Below are 17,463 nucleotides of genomic sequence, written 5' to 3' on the forward strand. Positions count from 1 at the left end.
TTGTTTTCCTTCGAAAGGCCGAAACTACGCCATGTGTTTTCTTCGATTATGTGGGTACGCCACCCTTTATTCTTACGCAGAACCGTATATATCGGCTAATATAAAGGATTTTCATTCTTATATTAGATCCTCGTTTTTTATTGCCAGAAACCTTTAATCATTTTAATTCTTATAGATATCCTTATTGAATGGAGATATTCAAGGCAGTCATGGATTCATTATGTGAATCTCACAGATAGTTAAAGTGCATGAAAAGGTGCCGTCTACATAGTATGTAGGCATCTAAGCGAAAATAACAAGATTACAAAACCATTGCCATAAAAAAGATTCACTATGTGAGCATTATGAAAAGGGGTACTAATCATATTCGTTCTTTATTGCCAGAAAACCAGTGACCATGAAAACGAATATTCGAAGAAATATCTTTAAGGAAAACAGTTGACGATAACATTCAGGGAAATAGGCATAGCAGAGCAACATGGGAAATTGCCACAAACTAGTTCTTAATTGAAAAAAAATCGAAGAGAAGATATCACGATGACATCGAACATACTAATATTTTAAAAAAGTGCCAAAGGCGATTATCTAAGTGAATTATCGAAGAAAGAAACCTATGGACCAGTTGTAGTCCAAGTTTCAGACGCACGAATATTGGTTGTGAGATTAGAGCATTGGCAACAGGCGGGGAAGTTGAATCGAAACGGAGATAAAATGGTTTTCAGAGGTGCAGTGAACGATAAAGAATATAAGGAACAGTACGATCTAAATCGTTATGATGGGACATAATCGGGGATAAATAAATAAGAAATCAAATAGTAAGGAAATTTGTTAAGGATGATCAGAGTAAAGGTTACTAAAAAACTAATGAGAAAATTATAGGATTCCCAAGTTAAATACGATTGGATAACAATTCTAATATTGGGTTGGAGTAGCTTTCTATACATGTCTCCAACGGTCCAATATTTGTATGATAACGTATTTCAATTCCTTAAAATGTTCCCGGAGAATTTCCTGTTTCTAACGAATATCCTTAAAATTCCTTCATCGATGAATATCAACCGAATCAATCCGTCACAGTTCATTACGCCAGCTAGATCTTCAATAATCTGGTATTAACTTAGGCGGGAAATCTTGATTCTCAAAAAGAATGAAGTTGCAAGAAGGGAAAGGAAAAAAGGAAAAACAGGTTGTGAAGAAAAAAATCTTCCTCGTTCAGCCATCCCTGATATTTTCCAAATAAAAATTGCGAAAGTCGCCGCCTACTTTTCATGGGTCGGTGACGTCATTAGAGTTAAAATACATCGACTCGTTTAGGGAGAACCTTTCGCTGAAGAAAGGAATTCGTCATCAGTGTGTAAAAAACAATAAACCTCGGGAGGCTCATACATAAGGCTAAGGACTAGCTTGGAATCGGTGATTCGCACGGTAACATTAGGTGGCGTCATCAACTAATCTTCTCAAGGGTTCGGACCCACGATTTTTTGCCGCGAATAGTTCCAGAAGGAAATGAGGGAACGAGAAACGGAAAAATATGGGTCTCGTTACTTGTAATACTCTGTCACACTCGGCGATGATTATAAAAAAAATGTAAACGTCTTCATCAAACCGTCATTGTCCCGGTATTCATCAGTATAGAGTAGTGAAAAAGTTTCCGTATCTATTGGAGTATAGATCCGTCTAAACTAAGTCCAAGGTCTACTCTATTCCCAAGGCCACGAGTGGTTCCCTTCCCTCGGCAATGCAAACGCGTGGGATGCTAACTGCGTCATCTGTTGACACTCCTCAAAACAATGCATTAAGATTCATCATCATAATCTCACATGAGCCGTCGCCCCTCAGTTGTTTTAAGGCTTCCGCCGATGCCTTTCCCAGATCCCGCCCACCCCAAGGGATCGCTCTTAAACCCTTATCTAGCGTCTCCGTCTCTGCGCACTTGGTTTTCAGGGGCCCTCCTCCCATGGACCCGCCTCTATCAATGCCTTCTCCTTTCAATTCTCTAGCCTCCTCCCATCGTTCCGCTCGCTCTCCCGAGTCAGCGGCGCGGCGTGGCGTAACGAAGTAGGACAGAGCAAGAATACTCACCAAGTGATTTTACCTTAAGGTTGATTTGGATATGCGAGGGTAGAGCTCAGCCCAGTCAAAGCCACGGACGCGTGAATAAAGAAATTCAGGTTTGAGCGCCCGTTCCATTCCGTTCTGGACCTCTTTGCACTTCGAAGATTTTAGAGTGGGGTGTCCGGTTTCACGAGGGTTTTGAACCCGGGACCCAATGGCAAGCAGCCAAGTAATCCGCACACTGTCCGGCCAACATGTCACCGCTCGCATTCATCTCCCACGTCCTTCTTCCGCTATATTCCATCCCATTTGCTGGCCTCAGTGGCGCTGGGGTAGAATCCCCGACTACTAACCTAGAGGTCGCGGGTTCGAATCCCGCCTGGATGGACTGATCACCATCCAGGGCATGGATGTTTGTGATTGTCAATCAAGTTAATTGTAAGAGAGGACAATGATGTCCTAAATTCGCTTGAAAAATAAATACGAAATTGTTATTATTATACCGTTGCGCCTCCTTTACCTTCCTCATTTAATTCCCTCCTAGGTTGTCCTGCGGCATTTCTAGGCTAAGATGAACCCTGAGCAATAATAATAAGTGTATCCGCCCTCCGCGTCTATCCTCTATGCCACCCTGTACTAATCAAGGGCTACAAAATATTTACCAAAATCACATTATTTTATTTGCATGAAAGTAATACCTTCGTATTGACATTTGACGCTAAAAATACGTGTAATAAAAATATAAAATTCTTCCCTGGTTTGATGAATCATATTTTTGTAACCACCATCAGTAGATGAAAATAATATCGATTAGTGGGATCGTGGTAGCCCAGTGGAGAGAGTTCTTGACACAATTGAACGCTGGCGGGTCGAAATCTACGTGAATAAAGTACTCGGACAACACAAAGCAAAAATTACAAGAGGGGGAGGTCACCTATCCAAATCAACCTTTGGGATAAACCAACGAGTAAATACTGACTAAATTCCTCCATTATTTTTTTTAGGCATTCAACGGGCGGGAGAGTTTTGACATTAAATAATCACGTGTAGCGTACGGAGAAGCACGACGACACCCCACAATTAACTCCCCTTTCCAATTAAAAATGAGACCGAATTCTCTTGATTTCACCTACAAATTCTTCAGATTTATGGCACTGGTATCATATTCAAGAAAAGGCTCTATTTTGACTCAAAATCTGTCGCTGAGGCTATTATAGCATTTCACATAATGAATTACTTATCACTGCTAAAAAATGATAAATAATAATTTGAAAATTTGGCTACAGTATAATAATAACGGCATATTTGCTTTCGATTTAAATTGTAATTAAAAAATAATGCTGTTTCTGCACGATAATTAACGAAAGCAACTTTTTATCTGCTAAACCAATTTCAACGCTTACGTAGATACCCTAGATGGTGGCAAAGTAGGTTTTTGTTTCGCAGCGCAGCCGCTTCTCTATCCGTTTCCGTGCGTCCATCCCTCCCATTCTCCTTGTCCGTCGTATTTGCCGCCGAGTCAACACATCCTCGCCCCGTCTCCTCCGCACTCTGTCCGGCCAACATGTCACCGCTCGCATTCATCTCCCACGTCCCTCTTCCGCTATATTCCCTCCCATTATATCGTTTCGCCTCCTTTACCTTCCTTATTTTTTTTCTTCCTGGTTGTCCTGCGGAATTTTTAGTCTGGGATGAACCCTGAGTAATAATAACGCGATTCCCGCGTCAACCCTCTCTGCACTCATCCCCTCGCCTATTCTCACGTTTATCGCCTCCGCATTTAATTTTCTTATTCATATTCATCACCCCGTAAACAGCACTGTATGCTTTATGAATGCCTCTCGGGTAACTTCCCAGGTCGGTTGATCCATCTCCTCCGATGTTTTGTCAACTAACTGTGTTGTGACCCTCAGGGACTGAGTGTCGTGCCTCGGTTCAGTTGAAAGTGTACAATGGATATTTACATTGTATTTTGCAGTTTTTAGACACATGTACAGCGTGAAACCTGTCTAGGAAATTTCCTATTTCTATTTCCTCAAGTGTACATTTGTTAGTGAGCATATAGCAGCAGCAAGTGTAACACATATTATCTGGAACTCTTCTCTTCTGGGATGGCCATTGGTCCGACATTCGTCCCAGATGAGTGGGATACCGGAAAACCCCCAAGTATACCGCCGTGTAATTGATGATGATGTTGCAAAAGAAGGCTTTTTGAAGTCAGGTGATCTTGATGGTGTTAACCGGGAGTCCTTTGCTCAGCTAGTGTGAAACGCTATCCTCATATTGGGTGGCCGCGCCGAAGGCGCGATTGAAATGTCTGACCTTCTATACCTAAGTCTCCTCCTGGCGCGTAACCTGCCTCTCATTGAACCATTCCTGACCAATCCTATTCAAGATCGGACTCCACGCTTAGCTGAGGATGAATCCGGTGTCCCTATTAATCTTATTCCTCTCCAGTTTGATCTAAATTGCCTGCTTCACGACTCTGTTCCAGTATCTGTTGGATCGGCGCAATAGTCTTGTCTTGTCAAATTGAACTTTGTGGCCGTGGCAAAATGGCAAGACATCCTTCTTTGAGGACCTTAACAAAGTTAGTAGTCGAAACGTCGGGGGAGATGTATCAACTGGCACGGGAAGTTACCCGAGAAACCTTCATGAGTAGAATACACCGGAAAGGCCTTCATAGCATTAAAACTTCATAGCACTACTTGGCCTTTACATCGGGAGTTACAAAAATTAACAATTGACAACCACAAACAACCATACCCTGTTTGAAGGGTACCCTACCCAGGCGGTTCTCGAAGCCGCGACCTTCAGTAGGTCAGGCAAGGACTGCACCCCGCCGCGCCCGAGGCCAGGGAATAAACTTAAATCTTTCTAAGGGTGATCTTATAATTGCAAATAATCGACTTGTGCTTAAACACAATGGTTGATTTCCCATGATTTTTGAACTGCACGCCCATTTCGGTTTTCCTTACATTATTCCTGAGAGCTAAGTCTTCACGGCGGTGGAGACACCGCGTTCCAGTTACATTGAATCAGCCATCTTTTGGTTGGTCACTTATGACTTCCATGTAGGTGCCATTAGTCTACTAAAGCGTTGCAATTATCAGGAAGCTTAATGAGACAGAATAACGGGAAGAGTAGATTATTGAGGAAACGACGCAATAGAAGCCTGTGTGACATTTTGTCGCCCATGAAATACACATTTATCACCCAAGTTTTGTCAAAAGTGTCTGCAGATATAAGAGCGCAACGAATAAATTTTCAATAAGTAAATGTAACAGTTGGATAGATTAAATCAAATTTGCCTTCGTCAAGTAAAGCGGATTTCATTTTCATGAAGAGTTTAACGTACATTATCCATGGTTCATGGCGTATCGAGATGTTACAAGCCAATCGGATAATCGCATATGACGTTTCGATAAACGAATCTTTCTCCGCAGCGTCGCGACGCGTCGCACCCGATGGAAGTTTTGAGCCCTGAGGAGTGGCACGCAACCCCTGACATTTTCTATAAGTTAAGACCTTCGAGGAATATAAATTCGTTTTCGGTTTAAAAGCTCAATCAGCGGAGGAAAATGGGGATTTCACTGAGCTATTCACACGGAAGATGTTTTTCCACCATAAATATTCCTCGGCTCGACGGTATTTTCAAAATAGCCTCCATCGGCTTCCTTCATCGGTCTACGAGTTATGATCGTTCATCCGCCCATCTTCTCTCCGCCCGGCGATCCACTCTCCCGACTCTTCCTCAATTCTTCCTCTTCGCTGATTCCTAATCCCTAATTTCTCCCTAACCTCCGTCGATCCTGATTCCTCCTCCTCTAGGGATAATAATCCTTCCTCATTCAATTGCCCACTTCTTTCGTTAACGCACCACATTTTACAGCACACGCATTAATGTTCCGCCCCAGGACTGAGGACAATAGCTGTCTTCAACAAATATTGTGTTATTATCCTACGACTCTGAATTAGTGCACCAACGTAAAGACGAGTTTTAAAGCCAGCTGCCTGGGGCCTATTTGCGGGATTTGCGGGAGGGACTCACAGCCCATAACGAATAATGGGAGGAAAATTCAAGTACCTAAATGGTTTAAAAAGCCCGTAGACCGATAATTTAACATATAAGAGACAGAGGAGGAAAGATCATAGGTTACTTGTGGCCACCTTCTATATGTCAAAACGGCAAACAATTCTACACTCGCACCGCGATTACTTTGGACGGGATGGTTAACACGGGAATTCTATACGAAATCCAAAAGTAGCAAAGTGCATACAAAGCGCTTTACCTACCACAATTCCCTTAATCCCATTCAGACTTCCTTACTTCGTGCTTCCTTAAATGGCAGCAATGTATCTGATACGCGCCTTCCTCTATCCCTCATCCGTATACCACTCCGCAAACCACCTTAACAGGTGTGTGGTGGGGGTGTGGGAACACCAGCCATTTGCATAAAAAGAAAAGAGGGTTCGAGTGTGAGTGATTTGACAAATGAAAGCAATTCCTACCTTGCGTTTTTTTAAGCCCTTCATTGTTCGTGGAAAAAACAGATTCCTATACTATCCGTAGATAGAAATATCTCCCTTATTTCATCGTTTCTATAAATTTAGTGAGATTCTAATATGGTTTTCTGTGAGCCGCTCTGAAAGATCTGCTCTTCATAGCTCAATTATAACGGTATTCCTTTATTAGGCAATAAACCAACACTCTTGAACTTGCATATACCTATAAATATATCTATATTTAAATAAGTCACAATGTGAAAAATATTTTTTAAACAAGCCACTCCAGAGTATACCCCTTTCACCTACATGCCTTTCATTGGGGTCGCAAAGTGAAAATAAAACTTTCTTCCCTTGTCGTTTCAAGAGGTGTGAAGCCTGGACTAACTCGCAAAAGCTCCTCCGTTCTCCCAAGGAAACTCTTTGCGGTGAGGTTACCGCCTCGTTAAATTATTTTCTGCAAGTTCTCCCAAGATCCGTAGCGGGTTTTCGATGCGGTGTGTGGAGTTCAACGGTGAACTAGCTATCTAACCTAGCGGGTATCCTCTGAGTCTCTGGTGGCTCTCAGCCTAAGTAAGTAGGCACAACCTATGTAACACTCAGGATAATTTTTGATGAATCGAGCAGCTTTCATTTATATTTGATAAAGATCACGGACTAAATCTCTCTGCGCCTGACCACATATACTTACCGCAATTCAAAGCGCGGCTTGACGAGAGCTCATTTGACCTCCACAGTATCCGATAGAGAATACCAGGTGGACCTTTCTCCCCCCTTGCTGATTCAACTCTCCGATAGCACACATTGAGGAACCGAGCGTTTTAAAATACATAAACTTGGGATTTCAATTATCCAAATGCTTTCCATATCTTCCTGCTTGAATAAAATCTTCATGTCTCGGTCACGTCAAATTATAATAAAATCTTCATGTTACAATCAACACGGACGTCCAGTCTGATAAATATTATGTAAAGTGGCATAAGTAAGCATGTGACCAATCGCCGTTATTTTTCCCTCAGCCGAATTCTCGCCCTTTACATTGGTTCATTCATACTTTATCATAAAGGAGAATATACCTCAATAGTAATAAAGTCTATTTGGGAAAGTGAATCGGTTCTACCTTAAATAATACCAACCATTTTTCCGTGCCGTCCATCGTCCTTGGAATCCACCCTCATGTGCGTCCATCCGCGAGTCGCCTCTCTCAAGGCTCCATTATTCTGAGTACAAATCCCGGTTCTCCACATTTCAGCGCACTCGTCTCTCGGGTTTTTATAGCTCCTCCCGCCATATTTATTCCCATCCCTCCTCACGGCCCTATCCTCGCCCCCCCCCCCCTCCCCCAGTCTGCAGCACTCCCATCCATTCACGTCTCCGGCTATTAATTTCATTCCCATCCCCATATCACCAAGCCTCATCGCGGACCCAGAAGATTTCTCCCTCCCTCACGACACGCAGGCCACCTCTGACCACCCACCTTCCTCCCTACCCTCACTCCCCTGCCCGCCAATATTACCTTCCACGCTTCTTCGCTTCCCTACTCCTCCGCTTCATCATCTCTCCCTACCATTTTGGATTATATGGCCATAGAGACTACATAGAGTATGGCTCCAGCATATCCTTCACATGCTTGATAAATTTTTCCACCGAGCACGCATTTTAATCACTTCCAAATACTGTCCGAAGCGCGGCGTTGAGAGCCGAGCGATCCATTTATTCTCAATATTTGCAATCGCGACCAATAGCATTGAAAAGCTATGAAATCGAAAGAATACATCCAAATCGAATATTATCAGGGAAGAGTTTTTCACCGAATGAACACGAATTCCTCAATACGTTCGGTGGAAGAGCTTTAATATAGTAGGTACTAAAGTAAAAAGCAGGATGAAACTCATTTGATGCATAGTGTAAGAAAAATATTTAATGGGTATTTTTTTTCTTTGGAAAGATGAAAAATGCGAGACACTCAATGAATTTGTCGACCAATGAAAACTGAGATCTCGAACAAATCGTTGCAAAATTTTGTCGCAGTATGCAAGGTTTGTTGATGTCAAAAAGAAAACAAACGCACGGGATACTGACTGGGGGACATTTTGGAAGCAAACGTTTCCGTACCTACCGAAGCCATCATTTTCAATTTAATACATGTCACCCAGAGAAAACTGTAGAATGTCATCGATTCGTCCGCTCCCAAGATTCCCACCCGATTCTCACCTCGATGAAGACTCCACCGGGACATCATGTTTTTGTGAGCTCAACCCCTGCCACACACCCTCGAGGGTGGCTTACGTACGTCTCCGGTATTTTCTCTTCCTCTCTCCGCCTCCCTCCACTCCACCCTCCCCGCATTGAAAATCGATGGATGGCGGGGCTGGCTCTGTGGGGACAACGTGTGCGCCACGGGATCATCGTGTCCCGAGAGACAGCGGACGAGGCGGAAAAGGCGCCTCCGCAGACGCAGTCAAGGGTGGAGGAGAAAATATCATATTCGCAAGTTGCAAGTGCGGAGGAATTTTTTGGTGCTGCAAACAACCACGGGGAGAATCGGCTTGATCCCAAATACTTGACCTAGCGGAATCGCGTTTGAATATTTCGCCCATAATTTTATGCAAAATATGGTCTCACGATGCAAGGTTGACCTGAAAGGTCAATATCATCATCATCACTGGTCAGCAATACAGAGATTAGTTTGAAGCAGCTCTCCACTTAACTTTCCTATCAACAAATCTTTTCACACGAAATTATTTCTTCTCTTTCACATCCGTTTTAACCTGCTCCATTTATGTATTTCCTTCGAGGTATTCCTTTTTCTTTCTTGTAATCGACTTGTCCCTCGGCCATTGTCTTCAATATGTCATCACTTCTTAAGATATGGGTAATAAGGTTAATATAACACCACGGAACTCGATACATTTGCCAATTGCCACAGCGAAATGTGGCCTTTGCCTAATCAGAGACTAAATTCTGAAGATAACGCTTGCTAATGATTGACGTGAGAGGTTATAGTCAGAAATTGTGCCATAGTCATTTTTTTAATATTGTCTTTGAGGTGAGGCGAACTTATTATCAACGATTATTAACCAATTAAAATATAAGAGTCTCATCAGGAACGGTAACTGCTTCGTTCCTGATTTTCCCTGACAATTTTCAAATACCCGAATCTTTCTGTGGTTTCCCTTACCCATCACTGAGGACTAAAATAGACCCTATATAGAAACATTGCGAGAGAAAATGGATCAGAAATGAATGATCATCAAATGTTGTTTAGTAACTCATAACCGATATGCCAGCCATAGAAGCCCAATAAACCAGAAGATTTGTTTTTAACACTGCGTGCTATGGGCGTAATATTACACCACGTGATTTCCTTCGATGCTTGCTAAGGGCATACCATCCGTCTTTTGAAAAAATCGTAGTTTGCCATCTTTTAACAAAGTGAAACTAACCTCTAAAAAACAAATGACAACGACAAAAACAAAATTCATTATATAAATTATACCAAACGTCTTATCTTCGCATCAAAGGTTGATCGTTAAGAAATAACACAAAAGTATTGAAAATGGCCAGCACTGAGGTACAGATATTCAGTACCGATGTCAACACGGTAAGTGCTAACTTACCAGGTCAAATTCGACACCAGTCACCTCGAAAACCTTTCTACGATTTACTTAGGTTTCGATAGGTTATCGTGCCGTAGTTACCAGCATTTCTTGCGCGGCCAAGGGGCGGAATTCTCACCCACACACACACACACTGGAGGGCAGACATACCGACTCGCACGCACAAACACGCGGCTAAGTTTCCGAAAGCCAAGCTCGCAGAAAGCACTCGAGAGGGAGCAGAGAGGGAGGTGGGGAGGGGGTGAGACGCCCACCCCGCCCGCATTCCCCGATAGGCCTCCGCCTCCCTCGCTCCACACATCCCCCCAGCCATCCCTCTCTCCCTCAACGAGCCTCCTCCTTCCCCACCAAAATCTCCCCCCTCCCGCCCCCCCACCCACTCTCCACTCCTCCAACATATTCAGCACAACTCCTCTCCAAAAATACCCTTCCGCCAATCTCAACACCGGATCCTACACTCGTGTTTTTTTAACATAATAGTCGAGGGATCGTCGTGGTGTGTTTTTTTATACCCTCTATGGCCGAGATCTTTCCCCAAGCCGAATGTTATCCCTATTTCTCCAGTAAACTCTGACATGAGAGGAGAGTTTTCTCGTCCATTGGGAACAGTTGCTGCGCTTCAACCTCGTGCGGGTAAGATATAAAATCGGTCGCTGCAATTCAACAAGTTTGGAACTATTATCGAGTCGATGAGATTTAAAGACGGAGTGAAATCATTTTATGCGCTATTGTATAATGAATTCAATAGAATAAATTCCTACGAGAAGGTAAAAAGTAATCGAGTACTAATGGACCCGAGATACGAGGGGAATATTATCCGAAGTATGGGAAAAATGAGCTCGATTACAGGCTGCACATTTGGAATTTGAATGTCATAGTTAATAAACAAACGACATCACAAATTTGTACGCTAAACTGGGTTTTTAATCTTCTCAACCGGTTTTGATCATGAATTCATTATACAATCCCGAGGATACAGGTGTCTCCTCTTTAAAATAGCGGTACGCGGTTGAGAAAAGAAAGCAGCTGATAGCATATTTATTAATATTACCTGCATATATTCAAGGTCTAAAAATGCCTGCAAGGCCTAAAAAAGGCCTGCAGAGTGGTAAATTCTTTTTTTTCCAAATTACAGTTAAGGAAAAAAACTCTAGAGTGCATATTAAGATTAAATAGAATCTATAACTGGTACCATTTAGTTTCGAACGACCCGTGTCTTACTCTCTGCATCCATCCTCAGCCATGAGAGCGACTCACCATTCCACTGACTCGGTATGCACTAATTCACACAATTCTATATTCCGGAGGAGGAAATATCTACATATTTAAGCTTGAATCATATCCACCGTATGAGTAGAAATGCAATTATCACCATAAGCATGGATAAGAAGCCAAACAAAAGATGTTCCACAAAATTGTGAGACCACGGCGTTCGATCTTCTTAAAAAACCTTCTGAATACATTTCCCTATAGTTCATAAATAATACGATTACTCGATAGAAGTAAAAATTTGTGGGGTTTGCAATTTTTAACCGATAAATATTTTTCAACGCGCCAATTATATTATCAATAAATAAAACAGGCACTAAAACGGTTCTGAAGCGTGCGCGGCAGCAAATACTTCTAAAATATACGTTGAGGAGTGAGGGAAAAATAGAAGGCAGATATTTCAAATAGAATCTTCGAGAGCTCAATGAAAGAGACAAAGAAGAAGGGGAGGAAGGGTTACAGCTTTTACTCCTGATATGCCACCAAAGTGGATGCTTCGATGGCTGGGGAAGAGGTCAAAGATATCAAAATCCACTCATCAATCAAAAGGATCAGAGAAAATAAAAATCAATATTACCGATAGGGTAATTAGGAGGGCCACAAAAGCCTCACAACGACAGGGAAACAAGTTCAAAGATGAAATACTCGTAAGAAAGTAGAGATAAATTATGATTCCGGAGTATACCATCCAGGGCCACAGCTTTTGAATGCATCAAAAGGAAATCCATTTTCGTACTCTTTCAAAGACTATTCTAAAAAGCAAGTTTATAAATATTCAGTAAAATTCGGAGCACCCTCACAGAAGGCATGAAAAATTCATTGGAATACGAAAATTTTCTTCGGTATATTCTAAAGGAAATATGAGATGCATTATTGTCATAATGATGCAATCTCATTTAGCGGAAACTTGAAAAAAAGAAAACGAAGTATTTTGTTGATTGCGTCCGTTTAATTTCGGAAAATTAAGATCAACTAGCATTCAAGAATAAAATAAGTAGCTCCGTAGGCTGTAAAATATTATTTTTCGTTACCTACCATTCACCAAATTTTTGGTGCATTTATTTGACTTGCAAGCATGAACGAGCATTTTTTTACGTAAGGGAAATAAAGGAAAAGTGGAAACTGGATGGGAATGCAGCATCAACACACAGCGTCGTCACATACAATAATTACGTGACTTAAAGATTATGACACACTCAACGATTGATTTGAATGTACACTTAGATCGCGATTATATTGTATGCATGATTACGTTAGTTCATTTTAAAAATGACTAACTATTCAATCAAAATGACTAACTACATTGAATTCTATCCCGAGAGTAATGGATTCTACTCTTAATTCCTCACTTCAGAAATTGGTGAAAAGTGCAAGTGGAAAATTTACAAAGGATTCCAATCTCTACTAACGTTTCACATTTTTAGACAAAATGTTTAGTTTTCAAAACTATCACTGATTAATTTTACATATTTATCAGGAAATTCTTGTTTTTTATGCATCAAAGATTAATTTCAGTCACAACTACTATCAACACAAGGAATAATTTAGTTTAAGCTACTCCAATGGTCCTACTCTTTGGCTGAAAACCCATGCTTTAAAACACACGACTGTCGCCTGGCTCAGCACATAATTCTTCAAACCAACCAACTATATTCTTACCTAAAATTAAAGATATCTATACACACATGTATGCTAACTATCTCTCAATACCTATATTATGTTCCAAATTGGACCGGAAAGTGAAACTTTTCAACTTTTCCGATCGGGGTAATATTTCAATTTATTTCTGATGGCGGAGGAAAATTTCATTTCCCTCCATGCGCCTTCTTTTGTATACCAGCTTAGTCGCCTGTTGCCGACAGTAAAATTCAAATGCATTCATCACAATGGTTTGACCACCGCGTACGTTTTACACAGGACAAGTACTTATGCATGAAACGTATGTTAATGAAAGAAGAGTACGAGGGATATATAATTAGCCCTAGTATAATTAGTTGAAAGGATTGTCTTCTGATTACCATTCACAAGCTATAAATATGGCTAAATAACGAATGAAAGCAACCAAAAAAAAAATAAGGTGGGAGCTCACGTAAGCCATTGATTATCTAGCTAGATAAATTTTTCTTCTAATCTGGATCAACAAGCATATACCCTTACTTAAGATAATATTTACCAACACTCATTTCTACTATAAATACCACATAATATCAAGCTGAACAAACTCTACAAGAATCTATGCGAATTCCTCTCCCCGGAATTTAAGCTCTCGTTCGCGACATGAATAGGCAAAAAGAAGAGCCTTTTAGGTGGCGTTAGGGATTAGGGACTGCATCGACCCGCCTGTGGAAATTGGGATTAAGCATTTGCGACCGTAATGCAGCCAATCCCATGACAAATAATCCACTTCTCGATCCTAAAGTCATTTTATACAAACACGGGCTGAATATTCGAAACGGTTGCATTAACGGCGATAAAATTCCTATGAAAGATCTGCAGGATAAAATCCTATTTCCTCACAAAAATATTGTTAAACCACTGTGACACTAAAATCCCGCCATTATTAATTTGAAAACCTTATGGTGCGGCATTAAAAAAAGAGAAGGGAAAGCTAAAAAAAAAATGCAATGGCATAAAATAATTTTATAAAACTTTTCGTTAAAGCACCAGGATGACTCAGCCAAAAAGAGAGGTTGAGCTCAGATTCATTGCATCCAATTTATTTTCTTGTTTTTTTTAATCGTGATTTAATGTGATGATTTTTTTAAAATAAATGCAGACCTCTACTGACTAAAATCACAATTTGCTGCTTTGATCCACATCCCATGACTTCATTCAAATAAGCCCCCTATTCTATCCTGATGTCCTCAAGCGATCTCGTTAAATCGCGTTGAATAAGATAGTCCGCCTAATGTTCATCTTTTCAGGCATCAATCAACTTTTTTTGACCCATTCATATGACTCACACCCCAAGATCTTTTTATACTAGTATTTGATATTACTTTCTAATCAATTCCTTAATGTTCCTTATTGCAGAGTGCTAATCAATGACTTAAGACAATTAACGAGTTTCAGTCTTCTTACTTTCACATTACGACTCGAGTTTCTCAAGTTACATCTTATACTGATTCGGCTAGTTCTGAATGATTCACGGATCAAAAATCTCTCCATAACCTCCTACGACAGGAATTCAGTGACGCACATGGGTCGTATTTAATAAATTGTTTTTATATTTTACATCTGGAGTATACTTCTCTACAGTGCATTGGCACGAGGCATTGAAGACGACAACAGGGTAGATATCAAAGTGAGAATCTTTTGGAGTGGGGTACTACAGAAGAATGATGAAAATCAAACGATGAGATCGTATGATTGATTTGAAAATTTAAAGACGGGCGGGAGAGAATAGAAGTCTCCTTAATTACTTGATCAGAAGACGGAAAAGCTTTGATCGTTCGCATCATTAGACGCGATGACCTGATGAAGACTATCGTTGAGGGATAGGTGAAAATCAATTTTGATTTTCAGAACGGCAGAAATGATGAGGCAAAGGACGAGACGCATGGATCAGGTGATTGAGAATGTGAAGCAGAAGAAATAAGTATGTGTAATAATATCAGCCAATAAGAAAATTGAGTGGAGAAATGCGACAAACCAATCTAGGGATTAGGTAATGACTGTTGATGATAATGAGGACACTAGAATGTTTTTTGATCGAGAATACTCAGAATGTAAACCAATTCAAGCGGAAAATGATTACTTACCAAAAATTTCAGACCAATCTTGCGTTCTGAATTTGCTATCACCTCGATTTTGACACTAAAATGCTTTTTAAACTAGTTGAGCAGCTAAAATAAAGCTGTGGTTATTGTAGAGTGAATTTTAAACGGCCAACATTACGCGATATTGGTATATCCAATGGTAACTAGAATTGCAATGGAGAAGTTTAAATTATATATTTTTAATTTGTTGAAACCGAGAAGTAAAGGACTTCCCTGAACTCTTAGGTGCTTCACTTTTACATTCAATCAGCCATTCGCGAATTGGAAACAAAATCAACAGATTTGGGCGTTACTTGGTGGAACGATGAAATTTTCATGGTGAAACAAAACACAGTACTATTCCACAAACTTTTCCCCATGGAAATGAAATATTCGGATGACGCACGCGTGGAATTTCAAGACTTTTACTGGAAGTTATTTCCAATTATAAGGAATTATGAACAACCGTACATTCAAGCGTAAATACCGTCCCCGCTAGATGAGCATTCAAGGAAAAGTGTATTACGCATTCGCGGACTGACGACAAGAAATGTCACAGAGACGTTGAAAACGTCCGTGACCTGCATTTTCCTGGCTAAATAGGGTAGAGATGCGGTCCTCAAACCCGCTGACACGATGGCTAATGCCACTTTAATGAATTCTTCCCCGCAATTGCCTCGCCGTACCTCCGCTCGGACGTCATTGTGCCGCGGAAAATGTCAGCCGCGAGGGAAAAACAACGAAAGGCAGAACGAAAATTAATTCGTCCCTAGCTTACATTCCGTGCGTGGGAGAAAAGCTCAAAAACAACACAAAATGTGATTTTGACGCTCAATGGAGCGGGAAAGAATTCTCCGAAGATCTTGAAAAGAAAATAAAAACGCCTTACATGTCACGCTGTCCAGCATTAAATTAGGACGGTCAAAAATGTGTGACGGTGTTCATTGCGGTAGAGGGCACGTTCAGCTCAAGAGTGCTCCGAATTCCTCACCAACTTGTACACATACCAATACTCAGCTACATTATTAATCTCGAGTATCTTATCTATTCATTTATCATAACATCAACCTGCAATAAATTATGAACTGATTGAAATATCTCAAACATTCCATCACAAAACATTAATTAATCGTCCAAATTTTTCATCCTTCAACAAGAATACTACAAAGAGAACTAAATTCACAAATTGTCTAGCGAAGTTTGTATCGCATGCTAGGGTATCATAAGTGCCTTAGCCCAATAAAATTCATCATCATAAGCTTGCTTGTAACACATAATATACTATTTATTTCGAAGCACAACACTAAAACGAAGACGTTAATATTCTGACTCATTTTAGCCCGAATTTCATGAAAGTAGTAAAATCTTCGAAGAAACACACTCCCTTCACAAATTGATATAAAATTAATGCAGGAAAAAATGGGAAGGAAATTAATCTTCCCATCTAAAAGTAAAGCAAAAATTTGGTGATTATAAATTTTCCAACCGCATCAATTTACGGAAACAGGCGTGCAGTGGAATATTAAAACTGTTAGGTTACCCAAACAATTCTCAAATAGTATTTGCAAGTGTTTTAGGCGTACGAGAAAGCTTAAATTAACTTGTAACAACCCAAAAAAGCTATTTTTTAAAAATCACTCACGTTCCATTAACATGAACAGGAAAATAACAAGGGCAGACTGGATACACATCTTCCATAGCACGAGAAATTTCGGCATTACATTTTTTTAAGCACTCAGAAACCACTTGTTCCAAAAAACTTTGACACGTCGGGGGAATATTTAATTTCCTGGGATGAAAAGAATTCCCAACTAGAACCAAGCAAAAGAAAACAAAAGTTAGATCCGGTGGACATCACCGCGAAAGTGGGAAAAGGCGTCGGGGGGATGGGGATTGGATGGGGTAGTTAGGGAGGGAGGGACACATTGCACGTCCCGCCACTCGAACGAGGGCGAAAAGAGGTGAGGTAGGAGGGAGGGGAGGGGAACAAGCGCTCCTTCTTGTATTTATCTTTTGAATTCCAAGCGCGCGGCGCTTGACAATGCGTAATGCGAATGAAGAGCGGTTGCTTTGACAACGACGACGAAAATATTCTTCTCCGCGACGGAATTGCTGGCGTTAGCGTGGGATGAGATTGAACAGAGGAAGGGACGAATCGTACGTGAGCAGCGTGCGGGAGGCGCCATCTTTTCAGATGAACGTCGACATGCGGCGGTGCAGAGGAAAAAACGAAGCAAGAAGGGAGGGAAATGAAG

The 17,463-nt window shown here is 40.9% G+C and overlaps 1 protein-coding gene across 2 annotated transcripts in view; it reads left to right on the forward strand.

Annotated features, from left to right (window-relative positions):
- LOC124159521 (sodium-dependent proline transporter-like) overlaps positions 1-17,463 on the forward strand; it is a 242,252-nt gene that overhangs the window by 92,921 nt on the left and 131,868 nt on the right. The window lies entirely within an intron of this gene.

The sequence above is a fragment of the Ischnura elegans genome, chromosome 5 (genome assembly GCF_921293095.1).
Source record: "Ischnura elegans chromosome 5, ioIscEleg1.1, whole genome shotgun sequence".
Classification (NCBI taxonomy): Eukaryota; Metazoa; Arthropoda; class Insecta; order Odonata; family Coenagrionidae; genus Ischnura; species Ischnura elegans.